Source organism: Neofelis nebulosa, chromosome 6 (genome assembly GCF_028018385.1).
Source record: "Neofelis nebulosa isolate mNeoNeb1 chromosome 6, mNeoNeb1.pri, whole genome shotgun sequence".
Lineage (NCBI taxonomy): Eukaryota > Metazoa > Chordata > Mammalia > Carnivora > Felidae > Neofelis > Neofelis nebulosa.
In genome coordinates, this window is record NC_080787.1 from 75152356 (window position 1) to 75176375 (window position 24020).

At 37.2% G+C, this 24020-nt stretch overlaps 1 protein-coding gene across 4 annotated transcripts in view; it reads right to left on the minus strand.

Moving 5' to 3' along the window:
• Positions 1-24020, minus strand: part of LCA5 (lebercilin LCA5) — a 145125-nt gene that overhangs the window by 94716 nt on the left and 26389 nt on the right. Inside the window, exon 1 of one of the 4 annotated variants that reach the window (XM_058734534.1) lies at positions 97-549. The exons of the other annotated variants lie outside the window; for them this stretch is intronic. The gene's annotated coding sequence lies outside the window, so the exon portion shown is untranslated. Of the gene's footprint in view, positions 1-96; positions 550-24020 lie in introns of those variants that run through there. 4 annotated transcript variants of the gene reach the window in all.

The following is a 24020-nucleotide window of genomic DNA, read 5'->3' on the forward strand; positions in this document are numbered from 1 at the left end:
TTAAGTTAATAAAAAAATTAAAATAAAGTAAAACTTATTTCTTTCTTACGAAAAAGAACTTAATACCCCAAAATAGTAATTTTTCTCAATATTTACCACTTTCTATTGTCCTGTGGGTACTTGATTCCACTGTCTTTCAAGCTGTTATTTGGAGTCTTCAATAACTTGGGGGATTGATTTTTAATAATAAGTGAGCCAGGCAGGTCAAAGCTTTAGAACATTAGTTAAATTAAAGGCTAAACATAAGAAGAACATAAAAGAAATTATCGAAACTGCTGTTTGAGAAGGGAATTATCTGATATACCTTCTCTTTCAGTCCCCTCTGTTTCTATTTCTGGCTAAGAAGGTATTAAAAGGTCGGTATAAACAACTGCTGGTCTCCAAGCTTCTCAGATGGCCTTGAGCCTCCCTGTATTTAATCCTCCCAACTGAACTTCTGTTTCATCGTCTTAACAATGACCCTTTCCTTCTGCCTCTTTCTCCCCTCCCTTCACTGCTTTTCTTGTCCTTTGTGGCACTGGCTCAGCTCTCCTCCTGGGCATGTTTGGGCATGCTTGTGATGTCAGATGCCTGCACTTCAGCTGTCCTTTTGTATCCATGGTGATGGATGAAAAATAAGCCGCTTTGCAGTGATTTGAACTTTAATCCATTCAAATGATGCATGCTTTATTACTCAGGTGATTTCCCCCCCCATACTTTCAGATCACTGAAATCTTGAATTATTAAAGAGGAATTAACATGCTTTTTCTTTCTTTCCTTTTTTTTTTTTTAAACCTTGTATGCCTTGGTAAGTTCAAATAATCTTTGATCTCAGCACCTGAAAATTTTTTTCTTGATAATTAAGTCAATAGGAAAATAATTTTAGAACTATGATTCCAGAGGAAAAGAAATTATAAAATATATTATTTGATGTTCCTTCTCACTACATGCATATAGGTAATTTTTATTAGGCTAAGTAAGGGTGGAGGACCTATAACACTAGGGAAACATGACAAAAAGGGTAAAATGTTCACAAAGTAGTGCTGCCCATAATACTGACCATTTGACACTAGTGGTCCTTGAAATCACTTTAGTAGTCTATTGATATAATCTATTGATATCAATGGCTTTGAATCTTTTTAACTTAGGGGAAAAAATCTCAGTCTGCTGGTAGTCTTTAGTACCTTGCTAATACTTCTTAATCGTATTTTTTACAAAAAACAAGAGCTAGCTTTTTACACACAAACCGCATGCAATAGTTTCTAGCTATAATGTAATAACCGTGTTTAAATTCTATCAGTGCTCATCGTTTCTTCTGTTTATAAATAACACTGACTTTCCAGTGACATAGTTTCTTTATATTAAAAATATGATGTAGTCAATACAAACAAAGAGCAAAAATCAGGAAGTCAGCAGTTCTAGGAAACTCAGTTCTCTACAGTTGTGCTGTAGTTACAGCCAGGATCCTGCCTCACTTTCATGCATGGGGGAGGCATGCACTTGTAAACTTTTCTTAAGTTAGCTGTACCCTCTCTTACTTTCCTGATTCAAAAATCTGGACACTCTGGGGTCCTTGAGTGGCTCAGGAGGTTAAGCATCCGGCTCTTGATGTCAGCTCAGGTCATGATCTCATGGTTCGTGCATGAGATAGAGTCCCACATCAGGCACCGTGCTGACAGCGTGGAGCTTGCTTGGAATTCTCTCTCTCTCTCTCTCTCTCTCTCTCTCTCTCTTTCTCTCTCCACCTCCTCATGCATGCTTTCTCTCTCAAAATAAATACATACATACATACATACATACATACATACATACATACATAAATATTTCCCCAAAAAGTCTGGACATTCAATGATCAGTATACCCAGAGGTGAGTAAGCCTTGGGAAAAACATTAATATTATATAAAATATCAAGGATACACAGACTCCCAGAGACAGAAAGTGGAGGTATCTAGGAACTGGAGAGAGGACAGAATGGAAGTTATTGTCTAATGGATACAGAAATTCTGTTTGGGCTGATGAAAACATTCTGGAAATGGATAATGGTGATGGTTATACAACACTTTGAATATACTTAATACCACTGAATTGTATGCTTAAAGATGGTTGAAACAGGGGCATCCAACTCAATTTTGGCTCAGCATGATCTCATGGTCATGAAATTGAGCCCCAAGTCAGATTCCTAAGATTCTCTCTCTCTTTCTCTCTCTCCTTCTGCCCCTTCTCCCCCACTTGTGCACTAGTGCACACACACACACTCTCTCTCTCTCAAAATTAAATTTAAAAAATAGTTAAAACAGTAAATTTTTTGCATATATATGTGTGTTTTACCACAATTTAAAAAATATTGCAATTTAAAATTGTTTCTATTGGGGCGCCTGGGTGGCTCAGTCGGTTGAGCGTCCGACTTCAGCTCAGGTCACGATCTCGCGGTCCGTGAGTTCGAGCCCCGCGTCGGGCTCTGGGCTGATGGCTCGGAGCCTGGAGCCTGTTTCCGATTCTGTGTCTCCCTCTCTCTCTGCTCCTCCCCTGTTCATGCTCTGTCTCTCTCTGTCTCAAAAATAAATAAACGTTAAAAAAAAAAATTTTTTTTTTAAATAAATAAAATAAAATAAAATTGTTGCTATTGCTGATAAAAGAAATTTTAGTGAATTGACATAGGCAGAAAGTAGTGATGGATCACACTCTGCCACTAGAGTTTAGTGAAGCTGATGCACCAGCCGCCCTTCCTGAACACTCAAGAGGGAAAGTGGGATCTGTGGCAAGTCTAGACTGTGACTGAGTATTAATAACCTTGTGATTCACCATATTGGATCCCGAGACAAGACCAAGGCACCTGGATATGCAGGCTCTGGTTAGAAATGAGATAGCCGGAAGCATGGTCCCATTTCTCTTATTTGGCATCACTGAACTCCATTTCTTCTCATCAAGGGATAGTGACCGATTGCCTGCTCTTAGTGACAGGACAAAAGTGGGGTCAAGGTCATGGTATCTGGATCAGGCAGCAAGGTGGGGAGAACAGCGTAGCAATTTCATGTGCCTTGGTCTAGTCTACAACACTAAGTTAATAAATGGGAACAGAAGCCAGGTAGACTCGAACAGTATGACATAACCCACAATATTTAGGAAAATCATAGTAGTTGAATGAATTAAGATTTTTGTTTTACCTAACACAGATTAAACAATACAAATATTCAAGTAAAAAATTACTAAATTTGAAATTGTCCCTCTCCACTTTCTGCGAAATGGAATCTTGCATGGGATTTTTCCTGTTACCCTAGAGTTGTGGCTATTGTCTAAAGCTGAGGCCATGCTCTTAAAAGCCATAAATAATTAGGACTCAAAACATTCTACTGGGGCTTATTAAAAAGTATATAACCAGCCTTTCTACCATCAACCACGACCCTAGAAAACTCTTCTCTTCACCTTCACCTCACCAAAGAAATGGCCTAGTGGGTAGGGGTTAGGGGAGGAACTCCCAGAAAAGAATTCATAGACACCCATAAGGTGCCTTGAAGAAGGAGAGACTGGCATCTAGATTCCTGACTTGTGTCTGCTCCTTTGTTGTAGCTGTTTTGTAGCTTTGTGCTGCCATTGGAATAAAGCATGTGAGATTTTTAGGAGATTTTTCCATTGTTCATGGGGGCATCCATAAAAAAGTAATGTCCATTTCTACTCTAGAAATTTCTAAAGGTGGGAATTGAAAAACCACTACAAATAGGGTTTAAAGACAGTTTATCTGAGAAGATGAGGGCTCCTGGCCCCAGTCTGGTTCTTCATGATCTTAAAGGCCATAGCACGGATGTCTGGGTTTCATGATTCCATAAAAGGAGTGAAGATTTAGAGGAAGGCAGATGAGCACAGGGTTGCCCTAGGAGGCTACGGGGTGGTAAACATACAACCCAGAGAGGAAGCTGAGAGGGTGAACTCCTGCTCAACCTGGAAGTCCAGTTTGTCCCTCTCTTCCTCACAACAGCAGAAAAGAACTGGGTAAAGCTGAGCATTATGCCAAGGGAGGTACACTTCATGTGCTTAGAGACCATCTTGTCTTCTGAGACACTGGTCTCAGATACGAACATGCTGAACCAGAGTGAGGCCAGTGATGCCTCCCCAGCTTGACCTGTGGACCATTCACATATAAAGGTGGATGACTTCCCCATACCCCCACCAGAGCCAGTAGTATCATCTCCCCTCCTTCCGTCACGTCCAGAGTTCTAGCTTCTGTTACAGGAGGGAAAGAAAAGAGATTGAATCAGAAATGAGACCGAAGGTTTCTTTTTTTTTTTAAGTTTATTTTGGGAGAGAGAGAGAGAGCACAAGCAGAGGGGGCAGGGGAGGAGACAGGAGAGGAGAGGAGAGAGTGAGGAGAGAGAGAAAATCCTAAGCAGGCTCTGTCCTGTCAGTGAAGAGCCTGACATGGAGCTCAATCTCACGACTGTGAAATCATGACCTGAACCAAAATCAAGAGTTGGGCGCTTAATGGACTGAGCCACCCACATGCCCCTAAGACTGAAGTTTTGAAACTGGACTACACTTCAAAACCTGAAAGTAACCAGAATTTTATGGAATTTGTCCAGGATGTTAATCTGGAATTCAATACAGCACAGTTGAAAGCAATGATTGGGGGGGAAAAATGACACTATTTTTATTAATCCACTAAGCTGAGACAGCCCAATTAACATAAAACTATATATATAATTTTATATCATGATTATTTGCTTAATAGTAACAATTTGGTCATCTATCTTAAAGTCTTCTTTAATATCATTTATGATAGTCTCATCTTTCCACTTTACAGATATGTCATAATTTACTTAACCATTACTCTAGTATAAGATGTCATTATTGTTTTAAAATTTTAAGAATTGAATTATAACATCTGTTCCTTTATTTTTATTTTTTATTTTTTTTAATTTTTTTTTTTAATGTTTATTTATTTTTGAGACAGAGAGAGACAGAGCATGAATGGGGGAGGGTCAGAGAGAAGGAGACACAGAATTGAAACAGGCTCCGGGCTCTGAGATGTCAGCACAGGGGCCGGATGCGGGGCTCGAACTCACGGACCGCGAGATCGTGACCTGAGCCGAAGTCGGCACTCAACCGACTGAGCCACCCAGGCGCCCCAACATCTGTTCCTTTAAATGTGATTATTATTATCATTCTTAAATGTCCACTGATCTGTAGACCAGAGTGATTCTAACTACCTAGGAATTTGTTAGAAGACAGCTAGGAGTTTTGATGATGTGTTTATTAAGTTGGCAGCATTACACGTTTTATGCTTCTAGTGTTTGCCAGTTTGTGTGGATGACTGTAATTCTACAGGATATAACATGTCCCTGCCTTCCAGAATATAAGCACTGCAAGGATGGGAGTTCATCTGTTTCATTCTCTGCTGTATGCCTAGTACCTAGAATAGGCCCAGCACAGAGTAGGCACTAAAAATATACTTAAAAAAATATTAATGAATGAAATTTTGAGTAGGAGGGGGGCCATAATTACTGCTCAATTTCTCTTTGGTTTTTGCAGAGTGGGTTTATGGGAACCACATAAGTAGGTGGTTAGGGCAAGAATGGATCTAGCAAAGGGCACCTGGGTGGCTCAGCCGGATGAGCATCTGACTCTTGATTTTGGCTCAGGTCATGATCCCAGCATTGTGGATTTGGAGCTCCACATCAGGCTCCATGCTGAGTGTGTAGCCTGCTTAAGAATCTTCCCTGCCCACCCCCCCCCATCCCTCTCCCTCACTGGAGCTCGCTCTCTCTTTCACTCTAAGGAAAAAAAAAAAAAAAAAAAAAGAATGGATCTAACAGAAGAAACAATGAGAGGATGTAGGGAGTATAGCAGAAGATAGACACAAAGATGAAAAGGGAACTCCAGGTCCCTGGCATCTGAATAAGTATTGATGTGATCCTATGGCTTTGTTTTTATTAAGGTCTAAATTAATTAATCCAATCAGCAAGACATCAAGGCTCATAATAAGATGGCTGAAACCAAGCAATGGATATACAGGAGAAATTGTTGCTAGGTGGTGAATTGCACATACCTGTCTAGACACTGGCCTCTCGAAGTCTCAGTAAAATAATAGGAGAGCCATTAAGTAAATTTAAAAAAAAAAAGTTTTTTTTAAAGATTAAGAACATATGATTAAGGGAGGGGTCATAAAATGGATATAGCAATTGACCAAAAGTTTGAAAAAATTCTGGAAGATAGAAACTAAATAGGATCAGACTAAAGGAATACATACAGAAGTGAAACACTATAACCCTAAACTTCACAGATAAAAGGACTTGTTTCCACAGGAGGCCCAGAGAAATTCCAAGCTCAGAGGCAACATTTGCAAAAGTCAGTTCAGGATGGGGATATCATCAGCATAACTAATTAAAGAAGTACTGCCCCTGTGTCTCTCTTTCTCTCTCATTCCCTTGGGTTTACATTTCCAAACTCAATTTATAAACACAGCATAGAAGAGCTACATTTTAAAATGAAAACAATGAGACAATATAAACATTACAAGCATCAACAATTTAAAAAGTATAACAAAAACCAGGAAGAACAGAGGTGGAATGTCCTAATTTCCTCATCTTTTATTACAAGTTGATGAATACTGCCTAAAATCAGTAAGTCAAGAAATAGAAGTAAAATGTATTCTTTGAGGTTAAAGAATAACCACCACAAGCAAATGAACAAACAAAGTTCCCTTAAAAATATTCAATGGTCAAAAATAATATATCCGATGGGCATGGTTATCTGATGAAAATTATTATGCCTGGGGAGTGAGACTTGGCATAGGAAGTGAGAGAAGGGGCTAAGAGTCTTACACAGACACATCTGTATTATTTTAAAGGGCTTCCAAGTGTTGATATTGCTTTCATAAAAACAAACTAATTTTAAATGCTAAGTATTTGGAAAATATAAAATGTTACATTAAAGTGTTATTAGTGGTTCTTTTTGAATGATAAGAATTATGGACAGTTTTGGGTGGGGAATCTATAATTCTACATTTTCTAAGTTTCCTATCTCCATTATTTTTACAGTAGAAAAAAAAACATTAAAAAAATGTCATGACCATGGGTTTGCTGTAAAGTATTATACATGCAAAAAGAATTTAAAACAATATTTAGCTGCATAAAGGAGAATCAAAGAGGCCAAGAAGGAAAGCTGGACTTTACAGTCACTGGTAATTGGAAGAAGCAAAAGTTGGAACTGAAGAGAGGAAGCTGGCACCACTTTCAGAAAGGAATAAATTCTGAATGTACACTAGAGTGGAAAGTTTGACGAGCCACAGAGTTTACTGAGCTGCTCCTGGATTTTGTCCCCCACTATGATCCTGTTTATCTAGATTTTTCTATAGGATGAGGAGCATGCATATTCATTTTTCCTCTTGCATTTGTTGCAACCAGATAAAAATCTGACCACTGCAGAGATCACAAATGAGACCTTTCCCAGTAGGACATACTCTGCCTGAAGCTGCTACTTCCTGATTGTGCACTTGCTGGTCATGTCCCCAGAAACCAGACATGATCTTATGTTGTTCCTACTTGATCAAGGAGCCCAGGCCATTCGGGCTGCTGAGTAGCTCCACAGGAAGAACTTGTCACATATGGCGTGGTTAATGCGGAATATGGTCAGAAAGTAAATGGTTACCGTAGAAGGTGCCTCTGCATAGTAGCCTACATGCTGGCACAACTATCAGTGCCTTCAGCAAACCTGTTTTACTTGTACTTCAATGTCATGACCATAGCATCTGTTGCTGTGCCTTTTACTTTAATACATTTCTGCCAGTGTCTCAAAAGAGCACATTCTTTCATGCAACATCCAGCGAAGATTTTCTACAAAAGTCAGTGGTCAAGGACTCAGTGTTAATTAAACATCAAAAGGGTGGCATGCCAGCCTACTACAGAGAAAAAGCCACTTCAAAAATATCCACCATTTCAAGAAGCACTGATGAAGGCCATCTGAGATTTTTTGGATGACGTTTCCAAAATGTGATGGTTTTTTACTTTTTGAAGCACCTTTTTTACTGACCTCTCTGCTGGGCTTGTTTTGTTGCAAGCTGTAATGACTTAGACTATGTACAAGTTCTTTGGAATTACAAAACCTCATCCCCAATTCTTTACTGTATAATGGAGAAGTAGAGTATTGAAATATTAAAGGAGCCATGGTGGACTTCCCAGTGAGCTATCTAAAAGTCAGCTGAGATGTGGTTTTTTTTGTGTTTTTTCTGTTTTTTTGGGCCAAGGTTTTGCTTCTCAAAGTGGGGTCCATGAACAAACAGTACCAGCATTGCCGAGAATCAGAATCTCAGGTCTCACTCCAGACACCAGAATCTTCATCACAGGTGATTTGTATGCACAGTACAGTTTGAAAAGTATTGGTTTAGGAGAATCCATAGTTGCTTCGGGAATATTCCCAGCTATCAAAACTGAGGCTTTACATCTTACAAATTTCACAATTCACTTCTAAGCATACTATACTGATTGTTTGATATTCAAGATAGGTTAGAGGCTTCTCATACTGATAGCAGTATTTTGGACAGCAGTTACTCTAAGCATAGGATACTGTGCCCTATGGTGTGGAATCAACCCCCTCATTGTCTTGGTGATTTAGGCCCTTTTCATTGTGTTTGCAGTAGACTGGAGAGGATTCTGTCTCCCAGAGAGTTTTTCATATGGAAGCTGCTTTTCAGTTACTGCTGGAATTTTCCTTTCAGAAGCACTTACACGGTCTACACAGCCAAATGAAGAAAGAAGAGACAGGGTTCACAGCTAATGCAAATCAAGGACAAAGTTCTAGTTTCACCGTCTTTGCTATGGCCTCTGAATTTATACCAGCCCTGATATTACTCTGATCAAAAATACAAAGAAAAGAAGATGGTGTTTGTATGTTTGCTTACACGTGGACATATTTTGCAAGTCTGAATGCTGATGAACCCCTTCAAAATCACAGCAAAACCTCAGTTTTAGACAAGATACTCACATGTCCAAATGAACTTTGTGCAGAAGAAATTCATCATCTAAATGAAAATAATTCATGCCTGTGGCCCCAGTGAAGAATGTGTTTTTAATGTGTTTTGGTTTTGATTTGTTTCTTTGTTTTTACCACTTGGATGGTCATGCAAACATGATGTATCAAAACAAGATGGGTGATGCTTGTAGCCATGATGCACAGATACCATCAGAATAGCCAAGATCCTGGGTGACTTAATCTTGTAAGACTTGGCCATTTTCCTTCCTCTTCCATGAAGTATCTTTGGGAAAAAAAAAGTTTATTTATTCATTTTTGAGAGAGACAGAGAGAAAGGCAGAGAAAGAGGGAGGTAGAGAATCCCAAGCAGGATCCACACTATCAGCACACTATCTTTGATAATGTACATTTTTCTGAGAAAATTATATGATCTGGTCAGATTTTTAGCCTTTTTTCATCCTGAAGAAATGTTATAGTTGTTGTTCACAAGCAACAAATGTTATTTGATATGTTATCAGTCATTTTTGCATGGTCATTTTAGTTAGGTGGCCAGTTGAGTGGTGCTGAGAAACTCCAGCTCATGAACACAATTCTCAATGGCCTTTGGAGAGGAAATGATCTGTCTCTTCCTCTTATTTTTCCTGTTGTGAGCATGGTAGGTATATTAACATCATGTCATTATAATGGTTGTCTAGTGTGTAAAAATATTAAATAGGAGTTTCTAGACATGTCCAGAAGCTTTTTTACACAAGAAATTCCAGGGTAGGAGGGAGACATAATTTTTAAATTGCAAAGTTTGTACTTAGGACATAATATATGCAAAAATATTAATAGAGCCTTTCTAATCTTCTTTTGACATTCTACTGACAGTCATTTGAGAGTTGTTGTTTCCGGAGTATTCTTTGAAATTCAATAGAGGATTTATTGAGGAGTCTGCAACAGGGAATAAAGAATGCTGACTTGAAATTTGTAATTCAAATGTACTTTTCTCTAAATCCTGAAGTTCAGTCAATCGGAATATAAGTGAAAAATAGAAAATTTAATGGTTTTTATATTGTAAAGTGGTATGGTTAACAGTGCAGACTATGAAGTCAGAGGTCACACACACTTGGCTCTGTCACCCAGAAGTTGCAATTTGAGGCAAGTTACTCAACTCTATTTTCCTTGTCCAAAAATGGAAACCATAATGCCACTTCCTCAGATTGTTTTGAAAGTTAAATAAGATAATTGCTTAGTAAACCCCAAGGCTAATGAATTATTATATTATTATATTATTATTATATACATGCCAATATCAAGGTAGACAATGAAAGAGATATTATTATACAGACAAATATGGCTATTACAGATGTTGTCATTATATATCTGCCAATATCTGGCTAGCTAATGTAAAAGACAAGATATTTCAGTCACAATAGTCACCTTCTGTGACCTATGTAAAGAAAAAACTAAAAATATACCATGTCTCTGGAAAAGAAAACTGAGTAATTTAAAAGTGTCAAATCATCTCCAATTGAATTATAGGCTCACTGACATTTCAAAACCATTTCTTTAAGGTATTCAAAATGATCTTAAATTTTTTATTTATTTAAAAAAATTTTTTTTAACATTTATTCATTTTTTGAGAGACAGAGTGAGACACAGAGTATGAGCGGGGGAGGGACAGAGAGAGAGGGAGACACAGAATCTGAAGCAGGCTCTAGGCTCTGAGCTGTCAGCACAGAGCCTGATGCAGGGCCTGAACTCACAAACTGTGAGATCATGACCTCAGCTGAAGTGGGATGCTTAACTGACTGAGCCACCCAGTTGCCCCTGATCTTAAATTTTTTAGATGAATGAACACATAAAGTGAGTTTTTAAAAATTAAAAATAATAATCATGAAAAGAGATATAGCCTGTACAGACATTAAAATATTGTATGTTACAAACATTTTTAAGTAGTACTAACACAAAATTAAAATATATGATAAAGTTAATGTCTCAAGTCAAAGAAAAAAGGAAAGAATTATTCATTAAATGATTCTGGGAAAAGTCATGGGCTTAGAGATCTTTATTTATAACTTGGACTATACCATTTCATTAAATATATACCAAATGCATTTAAGAATTAAATTTAAAATTCAAAATATAAAAAGCAGCATAAAATTAAAGTAAATTTTTATCAAATTTCTGCAAAGAGGAAACTTCCTAAGATTAAAAATAGGGAAAGAAAACTCCACAAAGCACAAAAATCAAAGGATATGGACAATTGCCTAAAGAGAAATTAATACATATTAACAAATGTGGAAAAGTCTAACAACATTAGAAGCCTTTAAAATTTTTCAAAATGAAATAATTATGTCCAAGTAGATTCCACTTTCATTTCTCCACTTATTTCATATTTTAAGAATAAAAATATTAAATGCCTGTAAGGAGACAATAAAAAAGCCATGCTCAGAACAAAGCTGGAGATATCACAATCCCAGATTTCAAGGTACACTACATATCTGTAGTAATCAAAACAGTACGGTTCTGGCACCGTATAGATCAATATAGATCAATGGAAATATAGATCAATGGAACAGAGAGTCCAGAAATAAACCCATGCTTTTATGAATAATTATGAATAACTATGTCAATCTATGACAAAGGAGGCAAGAAAATGCAATGGGGAAAAGACAGCCTCTTCCACAAATGGTATTGGGAAAATTCGACAGCTGCATGTGTATGAAACTTAAACCACTTTCTTACAACATCCACAAAAACAACTCAAAATGGATTAAAGACCTAAATGTTATACCTGAAACCATGAAATTCCTGAAAGAAAGAAAGAAAGAAAGAAAGAAAGAAAGAAAGAAAGAAAGAAAGAAAGAAAAACAAACACAGGCAGTAATTTTTTTGACATTGGCCATAGAAACATTTTTCTAGATATGTTTCCTCTGGCAAGGGAAACAAAAGCAAAATTAAACTATTGTGACTATACCAAAATAAAAAGCTTTTGCACAGTGAAAGAAACTATCAAAAAACCAGCAAGGCAACTTACTGAATGGGAGAAGAAATTGGCAAATCATGTATCTGATAAGGGGTTAATATCCAAGATATATAAAGAACTTATACAACTCAACACCAAAAAAACCCTCAAATAATCCAATTAAAAAATAGGCAGAGGAATAGCCAACACATAGGCATATACATGGCCAACACATACATAAACAGATGTTCAATATTACTAACCATCAGAGAAATGCAAATTTAAAACACAATGAGGGTGCCTGGATGGCTCAGTCAGTTAAGGATCTGACTCTTGACTTTGGCTCAGGTCATGATATCACGGTTTGTGAGTTCGAGGCCTGAGTAGGCTCTGCACTGATAGCGTGGAAACTGCTTGGGATTCTCTCCCTCTGTCTCTCTCTCTCTCTGTTCCTCCCCTGCTGGTGCTCTCTCTCTTTCAAAATAAATAAATAAACTTAAAAAAACATACACACGCACCACAATGAGATATTGCTTTATACCTTTCAGAATGGCTACAATCAAAAACACAAGAGATAAGAAGTGTTGTCAAGGATATGGAGAAAAAGGAGCCCTTGCAGCCACTGTGGAAAACAGTGTGGAGGTTCCTCAAAAAATTAAAAATAGAATTATGATATGATCCAGTAATTCCACTACTGGATATTTACCCAAAGAAATGAAAATAGTAATTAAAAATGATAAATGCACCCTATGTTTATTGCAGCATTATTTACAATAGCCAAGATATGGAAGCAACCTGTGTCCATCCATAGATGAATGGATAAAGATTTTGTGTTTCACATAATGGAATATTACTTATCTATAAAAAAAAGAAAGAACACTTGCTATTGATGACAAATAAGAAGAAATATAGAATTGTAACTGTGGGTCATGTTTTAATTTTTATTAAAAGTAATACCTATCTGTAATTTTTTTGCCTGTTAAAGTTATGATTAATTTAGTGGTTTATGACAAGAAAAATTAAAATTTGTGACTAAGGAGAAGATATTGAAATACCCAAATTATTAAAATACTGAAGATTTAAATTCTTACTGAGCAGGAAAAATCATCTAGCATAGGTTTTCAAAGAACATCTGTACATGAAAAAAAAAAAACATGCAGAACTATTAATAGATCAATGAACAAACTGGAGCTATTCCACTGGGAATATTCCCAGATTGTCACAACCATTATCATGCAATAGCCTTCCAAGAGTAATTATGTTTGGAATACTTATATTTCGAGTAAATGTGTTCTGGAGGAAGAAGCATTGTAATTAGTAGCAGATAAGCTTGCTGGGACACAACCTTGCTTCAGCCAGCAAACATTAGATGTCCAGAGAATCTTTTTTCTAAGCAAATTTTAATATTTTATGAGACAATTATTCAGTTCTATGTCTCATTTGGCATGCAAACTTTTTCCAGAATGCTTCCAAGGAGAAGAGTTACCCTGATTGTGGGGAGTTTGGAATTAATCAGGCTGGAATGGAAAGACTACTATGTATATTACAGTTTATTATTTTGAACCTCAGTGATTGAGGACTTGTGATCATTCAGATCTGACTGGGCTCTTGTTTTTCTTGGAATCAAGAAAGAAAATATTTATGATGCAAATTAGTATCATAAGTGAGAATCTCCTAAGAGAGAAAACTAATTTAGACGCATCAGCACATTGTTTTCGCTATGAGTGCCAAACGAGTCTGGCGTAAATGAGTGATACATGCAAGGAAGTAGGTGACATAGTCGTGGGGAAAGAACAACAGGTGGAAGGATGTGTGTGGAGCCTGCTGCTGTAGCTCCTGAAGACAGCTCGGCTCCAGAGATGGAGAGACTGTAGAATCAGCAGTTTGGGCACAGTCCATCCATACACAGGAGGATCAACCACTGTAAACAGGTGATGGCATAGGGCTTTGCACACATAAGGATAGCACTACATCCTGGTGTCCGGACCAGAGCCCCGTGGTTGCATAAATACATCATATAAATGTGATGCGTAGAATCCTTTTTGAAGGGAGGAAACAATTGATGTGAAGGTATTTAAACCACAGAATCTATTAACTGAATGTAGTGGTACGTTTACTTTAAAAAAGTGAAAACTCTACATAAGTTTTCCATAAAATAAATATCCCTAATTGACCTTCTGACTGACTAATGGTAAGACAGCTGTTGTTCAGCAAAAGATTCTGATAACAAACGGAGGTGAACTTATAAGGTACACTCTCAGCACTTTGGGTGTCTTTTAGTTTAACTTTGTATTATAAAAATGTTCAAGGGGCACCTGGATGGCTCAGTTGTTTAAGTGACTGACTTCAGCTCATGTCATGATCTCCGGCCAGTTTGTGTGTTGGAGCCTCATCTGGCTGGCTCTCTGCTGTCAGCACAGAGCCTGCTTCAGATCCTCTGTCCTTCTCTTTCTCTGCCTCTCCCCTGCTTGTGCCTGTGTGCTGGCGCTTGGGGGCGCTCTCTTTTTCTCTCTCAAAAATAATAAATAAAAACATTTAAAATAAAAAGAATGTTCAAACATATGCAAAAATAGACTAATACAATGACTCTCAATGTAGCTATCACCAAGTAAAAACAATATTTTGGTGGCATAGACTTTGATTAGAATTACAAGTGCAGGGGGTATCTGTCTCTTTCACTCTATTATCTGGAATGCCAACCACAGCCACAAACACACATATGAATGAATGATTTAATGAAGAAAGCTCAAATTAAAGAAAATAAAAAGATTTAGTCCAGAACGTTGTAACAGGAAAAAAGGACTAAGGGAACTGCTGGGAGAATATTATATTCTAACTGGTAGACCAATCTGATGCAAGAACTATTAAAATGAAAGCATAAAATAAAAGTAGCAATCCAACAATACGCTCACACACCTACAAAAAGGTAGACTGAATTTCCAGGGCACAGAATGAAAGAAGAAAAGAAATAAGTCAACATGTATCTATTTGGATCTGTGAAAGAAGGGCAAATCAAGAATGAGGGTTGATGGGTAGAATGAGTATATTGCAGATGCAAAAAGGAGGCAAACAGGCTGAAAGACATAGAAGCAGCTAGAGATGACTGAGATAAATAGAAGACAGGCACTCTGGAGGAAAAGAAAAAGGAAGAGCTCTGCCCAGTGAAAAAGCCTGGAAACAAAACGTTCTAGTAACCGCAAGTAAACCCAGTGCCCACGTCTTGGTCTCTAATGTCACGCCCTGTTGAAAGGAACCAGGGCTTCCAAAAGCATTCGTGGATTTCAGGGCTGGCATGTGGCCACCATACTATGTAGTGTGGGATTAGTCTATTTCCCTTGTTTCCTGGGACCCAGGAAAGTTATGCAACTTTGCTAAAGTCACAGAGTTTAGAGGCAAAAATCAAAATCTACTTTAATGTTTTATATTTAGAATAAGTTATATTCATATTTTATTTATTTATTTAAAAAGAAATACAGTTTTAAATGAATCCTTTAAGTTCCATGGGAACAGGAGTTTTTTTTTTTCTGAGCCACTGACACTTGCCCAGTGCCTAGAAAAGTGATGACCTAATATTAAGTGCTTATGAAATATTTGTTGAATGAATTACTGAAGGAACAAACAGTTACAAAATGTCATAATCATCAGCTATGTGATTATTTTAACCAGGCTGTAAGCTAGATAATGGTGGTGTTATGTTTTGCTCACCATTCTATCTTAAGTACCTAGAACTTGGTCTTATATCAATAGTTGAGTAATTTTTTGAAATATTTATGAACTATGATTTATTTGAACCACAAATTTAATTTTTTTAAGTTTATTTATTTTGAGAGAGAGAGAGAGAGAGAGAGAGAGCACAAGCAGAGGAGGGGCAGAGAGAGTGGGAGAGAGAGAATCCCAAGCAGGGGATTCTCGATGTGGGACTCCATCCACAATGATCATGACCTGAGCAGAAATCAAAGAGTCAGATGCTTCACCAACTGAGCCACCCAGGTGCCCACAAATTTGATTTTGATCAGAAATATCATGGTGTGGGAGAAAGAGCACTAGACCAAGACAAGTAGTCTGGGTAAGCTTCTCCATTCTGCAGTTAATTGGCTGTGTAGCTTTGGATAACTTCTTTCAGTTCTCTGGGCAGTGCTAAAAAATGAAAGGTTAAACCATATTCCCAATCTCCAGTTCAATTCTTTTTTTCTTTCTTTCTTTCTTTGAGAGAGATAGACCAAGCAGAAGAGAGGCAGAGGAGGAAGAGAGAGAACCTTAAACAGACTCCACTCCCAGCACAGAGCCCCACTCAGGGCTCAATCTCACAACCATAAGATAATGACCTGAGTGTAAATCAACAGTCAGGCGCTTAACCGACGGAGCTACCCAGGCACCCCTCTCTAATTCAGTTCTAATACCCTAAGATTAATCTCCCCACCCCTTTGTCAAAAGAATTAATAATTTTGCAAGACTCTAGATGCAAAAGCTTAGTAACTCGCTGATTTCCAAATGTATGGCATTCATCTGAAAACTCACTATATAACATAGGTCATGAGGGAGTCAAGACATAAACTTGGGTTACAACTGTTCTGAGCAACAATTTCCAACATCTAGATCACAGAGGTAAAATGCTAAAAAGCAGACAGATGCTTTGGCAGTGGCATAAAAGAGATTTGGTAACAAAATATTCTGGCTCTTGCAGCTAAATGTGAAATGTACCTCAATGCAGATATTTCTTTCAATCCAGAGTGTTAGAATATGGAGAATGTCACTTAAGCACACAGTAGGGTGAATGGACATCGTTGCAGAAAGTTGAAGTAGGAAGAAGAAAATTAGCTGCTATCATGTGGGAGTGGAGAGGACTATTTCATGAGTACAAGTAAGATTTCCCCTAGAGATTCCATAATGAGTTGGAAGAAATTTAGAGGGGGAAAAAGAGACAGTTTTGGATTTCTCAAATTTGTCTATACTAATGAATCCCACTCAGTTAGGGACAATACCATTCCCCCCCTCCCCAGAGTATTTGTAAATGTGTGTAGGCATTTTTGTTTATCATAATGACTCTGGGGCCCTACAGGCATTCAGTATGTCAGGACCAGGGATGGTAAGCTAATGCAATGCTCAAAAGAATCTCGTACAAGGAATTATTTTTCTGCCCCAACTGCCAATAAATAGTGCCTCTATTGAGAAAACATGCCTTGTAATGATACCAAATAATATGATAAACTGTGAGGTTGTATTCTAATTCTCTTTCTTCTACATTATTTCAGACACTTGATAAATGACAAAACATCGACTACATTTAATGAGCGTGAATTTTGTTTTAAATAAAACAACATGAAACAAGTAGTAAAAGGCATAATTTGCGAAGTCAAGGAAAATACAAACTAATGTTGAACTAAAAAATTTAATATTTGATAATATACAGTGCACTATATATATATAACTTTAATGTTAATTTATTTTTGAGAGAGAGAGACAGAGTGTGAACATGGGAGGGGCAGAGAATGAGGGAGACACAGAATCCAAGTCAGGCTCCAGGCTCTGAGCTGTCAGCACACAGCCTGATGAGGAGCTTGAACTCATGAGCTGTGAGATCATGATCAGAGCCAAAATTGGACACTTAACTGAGCCACCCAGACATCCCAGTGCAGTTTGATATTCTTAAAGTTTCTTCTGCCACACATAATGGTCATCGTAGGAGGCTTAATTATTATTGCATTCATGTTTTAAATAGAGAATTTTCTCTTTTCCAAATTCCAAGAGAATGAAGATTATGAGGAAATTCAGAGAATGAAGGACTTAAAGAAATTTATTACCTGTGTTCTCTGATTCTAGGGAAAATAACATATAAGTTGTTCCAAGAATAGAGTTCTCTTTCCTTTGTGGATGGGAAAAAGAAAGAGCAATTATCCTAACTGAATGTATTCCTCCCTTCCTAAGTAGGTTTAATATTATATCCTCCTGTTGTTGAAAATCCATTTCTTCCTTGTTCTCCTGCCAAGAAAAATTCCATTTCATTAATCTAAATGGGAATTTTCCAAATAAAAAGGGAGAAAAAGCTTATCCAGAAAAAGAGGAAGACGCTAAGCCAGAAGCAGCAGGAGACAGACGAAGAGAGCATTACGGGTCACATATCAAAGAGAGTCCACCTTCAACAGCATAAACTGCGGGCACACCATAATTTCTTCTATTATAATTACAAAAGTGGAAAGCATATTCTAGCCCTTCATACATAATGTATCATTCTATCACCCATCTTGAATATTAAAAGGATTCACTTCTGTGAAACTTGTGTATTTTTTGAGAACCCTTATAAATGATAATATAGTATACATTTTATCTTAAGTTAAATAACTTGAACAATGGAAGATTCTTCTTTTCGAAAGAATTTGGAAAACAGGGAAAAAGAAAAGATGTCCTGAAAAGAATGCTAATTTAGAATCCAGATAGCTCGAGATCAAATCCCAGCCTTACTACTTGCTGTGCAGTTGGGCAAATTGCTTTGCTTTGATTACTTCATTTGTAGCCTCAGAAATTCACATTTTCTAATAAACCGTCATGGCAGAATTAGCAAAAACACAAACTTTTCAAACTCAAGAAAAGTACAAATTAACATTGGATTTAAAAGTCTAAAGTTAAGGGGTGCCTCACTGGCTTGTCAGAGGGATGTGCGACTCTGATCTCAGAGTCGTGAATTCAAGCCCCACGTTGGATGTAGAGATTATTTAAAAATAAAATCTTTATTTAAAAAAAACCCTAAAAATTGAATAAAGTATAATAAAGTTTTACATTCTTAAGGTTTCTCCTTAAGGTAATTATCTTCTAAATCTTATTTACAAACGGAATGGTTTCTACTTGAGTTCTTTTATTATACTTTCTGATATACAGCGACCGGAAACTAGTTGGCACTGTCGGGAAATCTCTTTAGTCAGATACACAGGCTTATAATATGTATTTTCTATCTTCCAAGGTACTACAGGTGGCAGTTGTAAAAACTTTTTCACTAATATATAACATGGGTCAGCATTTTTTCAGCCTGCCATAGCAGTTTACTTATTGTCATTCCAGCCTTTACTCATAGTCTGCTCAACATTTTTCCAGCCTTTGCTAATGCTTTTCTTGTTACTATTCCTGTCTTTGCTACCAGCCTTGGTCCACAGCTTCCTCAGCTTCCACTTGCTGCTACTGTCATCTATTTTAGATATTTGTTTTGGCAACACCCCACTTATAGACACAAAGTTTTATATCAGTTCATTTTTGCTTATAACAAGCCACTCCAAAAAATAGTCCTTTGAAAACATAATTCTTTATTAGCTCACAAATCTGTAGATTGGTAATATTGGATGGATATATCTGGATGTTCATTTCTGAACAGGCTCTCCTGGATTCATTCATGTGTCTACACTCACCTGGTGTGTCATTGGGATCTAGTTGTTTATGAATGGCCTCACTCACATATATGGTCGATGGCTGAAGCAATGGGCAATTGAGCCACATGTCTCCAACATGGAGCAAGCTAGCCCATGTTTTAACATGGTTTCTGAGTTCCAAAAGCAGCAAGAGAAAGTAAGTTTTAATGTGTAATCACTTTTTAAGTCTCTCTGTCATGTTTGCCATTTTCTTTGGACAAACAAGTCACTTGGCCAAGTCAAAAGTCAGTGGTCAGTGTGGGACTTCTCATCCAAGGTCATGGGGATAAGGGAAGAAATTTTAAAAATAATCTATAACAGGGGCGCCTGGGTGGCTCATTCAGTTGAGCATCTGACTTTGGCTCAGGTCATGAACTTGCGGATCGTGAGTTCGAGCCCCAAGTCAGGCTCTGTGCTGACAGCTCAGAGCCTGGAGTCTGCTTTGGATTCTGTGTCTCCCTCTGTCTCTGCCTCTCCCCTGCTCATGCTCTGTCTGTCTCTCTCTTTCAAAAATAAATGAACATTTAAAAAACAAAAACAAATCTGTAACAGGTAGTGATACGTGAGTTCGGTTTTAAAGGACACTTAAGGTTTTACAGATAGACAGGTGGGAAGGAAATTCATTGCAAGAAGAGGGAAAATTATATTGAAAGCCATGGAGGAAAAAACATCATAATCTTTTCTGAAAATATGTGTTTCTATGCTTTCTTCATTTGGCCACCATTCAACCTTGCGTATTTCAAGCTTCAACAAAAGACCCTAGATTATTTATTTAATGTTAAATTTTAATTCCAACCAAGAAATCTTAAAACTCACAAAGAAAACAATAAAAAAATGCAATACGTAAAGCCGAACCGACTTGCCTACCAAACTTCAAATTGTCACCATTTTCTAAAATATAATAAAATTTCAAGTTAGCTCACTAACAAATAATGAGTAATTAATATTTCTTCCATTCAAAGACAAGTCAAAATTGGGAATGGTGCTGGGCAGTGTGTGAAAACAAGAAGCAAACCAGGGAAATTCCTTGAAAAAAATAGACTGTTGGCTATGATGGATTATACAGCTAGAACTAGGTGGAAGGGGAACCAATGACTAAGTAAAGTTTATTAGTGATGGTCAGTTTTATGCAGAAAATGATTTGGCCAGTTATAGGGCTTTCTCTTCCCTTCCTTCTTATTTTAACAACCTCCTACTTACTTAGTATGACATTTATCCTGATTACTTCAATCTGTACTGTTCCTTCCTTTCTCTGAACTTACTCCGTAATAGCTCATGGTCAGAACTAAAGTTCGGCATTTTATTTTTTATCAATTCTTTCCACAATAAATTATAAATCCTTAGAAGATCTAAACCATATTTTACTCCATTTACATATTTTCTATAGTATCTAGAACAGGGCTGTGTACATTATAATTGCTTATGAATAAACACTTGTTCACTGATTTTATTGAAAGCTTAAATTTTCCCAAGATAGGCCTAATTCAAAAGTGAGCTAGCTGAGATAGAATACATATCTCCATTCATTGATCTCAGCTGGTTTCCTATAGGCTGTGATGTTCCATGTTTTCTAAACAAAATAAAATCTTGCTAATTAAATGTTTTAGGACTGATGCTACTTAGTTAAGGAATGATGCTCATTCCTTAATCTCTCCGCATTCCTTTGAAATGATTTAACACTAATTTGTGCAAACTCAGGCTATGTTATAGAAAAATTATAAGGAAAGAGAGTAAACCTGAAAAAAGTTTATTGAACTGTTTTTGTGAAATCTGATAAACTGATAGCAAAATTTATACAAAAGAGCAAAAGACCAAGAATAACCAAGGGGGAAAAAGGATAGCCAATATACTGTCAAAGAAAAAAATGTGTATCTGGGGATGGAGAGAATTTGTCCACCAGGTTTCCAGGATTATTTAAAGTTTCAGTAGTGTGTTACTGGGGCAGAGATAGACAAACATATCAATAAAACAAAAATTGGAATCTCAGAGGTAGACCCTCACATATATGAAAGAAGTCAGAGCTGCAATTTTAGAGAAGTGTGGAAGGAATGGACACCTTAATAATGCCTGGACAATCTTTTAGTTTTTTTTTTTTAAGTTTATTTATTTATTTGTTTGTTTGTTTATTTTTGAGAGAGAGAAAGTGTGAGAGTATGTGCATGAGTAGGGGAGGGACAGAGAGAGAAGAAGAGAGAGAATCTCAAGCAGGCTCCACTCTGTCAGTGCAGAGCCTAATGCAGGGCTTGATCTCACAAACCGTGAGATCATCACCTGAGCCAAAATCAAGAGTCAGATATTTAACCAACTGAGCCACCCACGCACCCCTGGACAATCTTTTTCTATATGGACCCACATCACAACAAAAAAATAAATTCCTGGTGAATTAAGTACATATGAAATTTTTAACTTTAAGTCTGTTAAAATGAGAACTACTGTTTATTGAAAGACACCATTTTAAAGATGTGAAAAGACAATACATAAGTCAGGGGAATGTATTTCCAACACATATTAGTTAGAACAAATTATTCATATTCTCTTTCTCTCTCTCTCTCCATACACACACACACACACACACACACTCAAACTAATAGAAAAATGGGCAAAAAAAAGATGCCCATTTTATAGAAGAGGGAAAACCAATTATTAATAAATATATAAAGATGTCCAATTTAACTCATAATCAAGAAAAGGCTGAAATACTTTTACACCCAAAATATTGGCAAAAATTTTAAACCCTGAGCAATCAATGTGTTTGAGAAGATGAGGGACAACAGGAACTCTTCCATATGGCTAACGAGAGAGTAAATTTGTTAAACCCCCTTTGAGAAGAATTTGACATTTTCTAGTAACGTTGAAGCTACATCTGCCTCTTACCCAGCAATTCAACCCTAAATATCTACCCTAATCTAAAGAAACTCTCATGTACGTGCAAGAGGGTACAGGTACTAAAATATTCAACACAGCACTGTTTTTACCAGTAAAAAACTGGAGCCAACCCAAAGGACGATTGACAGGAGACTGTATAAGTAAATTGTGATAGATACATATGATGGGATACTTAGTATATAGCAGTGAAGACAAATGGGCTATAGTTTCTTGCACCTACATGAATGAAACATAATGCTAATGAAAAAGAAAGTGACAGAATACTTAGATTGCAGTTCCATTTGTATAAAATCCAAACGCATGCAAAACCGAACAAACATGTTATTTAGGGAGACACCATTTTTTTTAACAACAAAGAAAAACAAAGACAATAACCCATAATTCAAGATAATGGTTACCTTGGAAGCAAGGAGTGGAATAAGGTGAGAGGGATGGTGATGCAAGGCAGGGTTAGTTTTCATTCTTAAGCTGAGTGGTGGGCATGTTTATTTTTCTTATTTATACTATACATATGTGTAGTATATATTCTTTGCATATATGGAAATAATTCAAAAGGAATTTTTGGTTACCATGTAATAGGTGTTCAGCTAAATAACTGTGCTTCTGGTTGTATTCTGATTCTAAAGTGGATTTGTTTGCCTAGTCTGATGTGTACATACAATGGTCACTTTGTGCATAATTTCTGCTTTGTATGTATGGCTCCAGTAACTATGTCAACAGAATTCACTCTTTAGAGCTCTGTCTTCCCATAGAGAATTTATACCCAAACTCTACAGAGTAAGACTATCAACGGGAACATGCAGAAAGTTAGGGTAATTTTGCTAAAATTGAGGGCTGCAATTATTTGTATTAGTTCTGCATATGAATAAATTGGGAGATTTCTACTTTGCCCTATGCTGAGTGGTAATGGTCTACATGTCTACAATTTTAAAATAACATTTTCAAAAATAATGCCCTTCCTCCCTCCTTTTTTACAACTCTCCCCACACTAAGTATCTTTAGGAACATATGGTAGTTCCCAGAAAAAGCCAAATGAATATCTGAAACATTAATGCACTGTGCCGCTATCATCACAAGAATAAAGAAAACTGGGAATCCAGCAATCTCCTAACACAACCATTGTTGCCTGCCAGTTCTTATATCAAATAGAAATCATCACTTAGGGGAAGGATGGTTGCACAGTGACTAAGCAGACAGATGGCAGGTGTGAGTCAAAACACTCTGGGGTGCTAGCTCAAATCATTCTATATTACTCACTGCTGGAGAGAGGGAATCAAAAAACAAATCGCCCATTGGAGTAGGAGTAAAATGCTGAAAACTGATTAATAGACAGAAACATAAAAGGTGGGGGAGACAGTTTTAGGTGTTGTTTTGTAACTTCAATACCAAATCGGTTGATCTTTCTCTGCCTTTATCTGACTTAAGCCTTTCCCACCTTTCCTGGGTGGCCAGCCCTGTGATGCACAAGGAGGTTATTGTTTCTCCACTTTACCGCTCCGCTTGGGCTGGGGTCACCTGTTACAAAGGTTAGCCGGCTGCATTCCTGGAGGGCAATGTTCCAAGGCCAGAGATGAGATGTGAGCCACGGCCTCGCCTGGCCAGCAGCCTGTGCTGGTTCACTGCCTTAGTGTTCTGTTCTTGGGAGTGACCAAATACAATTTGTATGTGTTAGACACATGCTTAGAATAAAACAAAGGCTCAACCACTCTTTCTTATTTGCATAACTGTTTTCCATATTGCCGTCATAAAAGAGATTAGAGTTAATGAATACGAATGTAATTATAGAAAAGGGCCCTAGGTGGAGCCTCAGTACTGGAAGCAACAAATGGAAGAACAAATTGAAAATAAA